This window comes from Notamacropus eugenii, chromosome 1 (assembly GCF_028372415.1).
Source record: "Notamacropus eugenii isolate mMacEug1 chromosome 1, mMacEug1.pri_v2, whole genome shotgun sequence".
Classification (NCBI taxonomy): Eukaryota; Metazoa; Chordata; class Mammalia; order Diprotodontia; family Macropodidae; genus Notamacropus; species Notamacropus eugenii.
This window is the reverse complement of record NC_092872.1, coordinates 114,784,597-114,786,115: the sequence shown is the minus strand read 5'-3', so window position 1 is coordinate 114,786,115 and position 1,519 is coordinate 114,784,597. Positions and strand designations below refer to the sequence as shown.

At 38.2% G+C, this 1,519-nt stretch overlaps 1 pseudogene; it reads right to left on the bottom strand.

The window, feature by feature from the left end:
* Positions 1-899: 899 nt before the first annotated feature.
* LOC140523806 (ER membrane protein complex subunit 8 pseudogene) lies at positions 900-1,519 on the bottom strand (annotated as a pseudogene).

The following is a 1,519-nucleotide window of genomic DNA, read 5'->3' as shown; positions in this document are numbered from 1 at the left end:
TGGAGCTAAGGTCTTTTCAGGTTCTTAGTTTGAGTGAAGAAATCTTGAAGATATGTTTTAGAATTATTTGGATGATCATGCAAGTGAGTAAAAAACTAGGGATGGCTCCTGTTTGCCAAAAAGCAGAGCCTATATCTGCATTGAATCCTAGCACAATCTTGTTTTCCATTCATCTACTTCTGGGTTTTAGAACTTTCTAGTTGGTTGCTACTATGTTTTGTGAGCTCTAGCCTAAACTCTTGCGACACAGACCTTGATTCTGCCCTCAACTATAAATTTTGCTTAGATAACAGCAGTTTTCTACCCAATATGGCTTTTTGAGCACAATATTGCTTTAAGTAGTACAGTCTAATAACCCCAAATAGGCTCATTAACTCTAACAGAGATGACTATATTTGCACAAGTAGTTGTCTGGAGTAATTGGTTTGGTACCAAGCTATTCACTGTAGATTTTTACGTCTAACCTAAAGACTGTATTTACAGTATGGAATCAGAAACTAAACTCCCCAAAACACTCATTATAAGGATCAGATTTGTTGTTTTCAGAAAGATAGTTAATAAGTCTTAATAAGTATTCTCTCAAGATTACAAAAGATTTGTTAAAAATCGTTTAATAGGAACAATCTTGGACAAACAGAAATAAATGGCTTTGATTTCAAAATTTAGAAAAATATACAACTGAGAAAGAATCCACAGAGACAACTAGATTTCACAGTTTGTATCTCCTCTAGAGATTTTTTGCTTTAAAAATCTGCCCATTTATACATAATTCTTCTTTTGAACCAAATGCCATTTCCTGAAACTATTGCCTTTCCACACAATGTATGTACATTAAAAAAATTCTTTTTCACTCTTCATTGTAGTGGAAATGCCCATAAATCAGTCAGTGGAATCCTTGCTTAACATAGGTGTAGAATAGCTTTATTGATCTCTGGATTTGTCCAGTCTTTCAGATGTCCAGACGGTTATCAAAATCCAGAAGGATTTTGTAGGACCTGCTGTCAAAGAGAGATGCCAGGATCTTCTGGGCTTCTGACCAGTCTTCACAATAATCATAGTGTGGATCACGGATCTTTGCCCAGCCATTGGTTTTCATGATGGTCATACACACGAATTTTGGCTTGCATTGTAAACTTTGTATTGTCTATCATAATGAGTGCCCTCTGCATTGAAGCCCTATGCAATTCTGGAAGCCACCTTCTCAGTAAGCTGGTTTGGGCTGGCATCCTTTACACATTCATTGGCTTGATAATAACCAGGAATCACATAATTCTTATCTTTGTATCATGAATCAGTCAAGTGCAGGTCACCTCCAATATGGGGGCTAGTACCATGGTGCCTTGTAAGAGGGGGGTGGAGTCCACGAAGAGAGTCTGGTGAAAGTTCCTTATGTGAAGATTTCCCCTTTCAAGGATTCTACCTCCCCATCAGGAGCTCATTGACCTTGCAGTGGGGAGTACTTGACCCTATTCAGGACCATCCTTCAGTAGGCTGGAGTGGTCAACTTCATGCCTGGCAT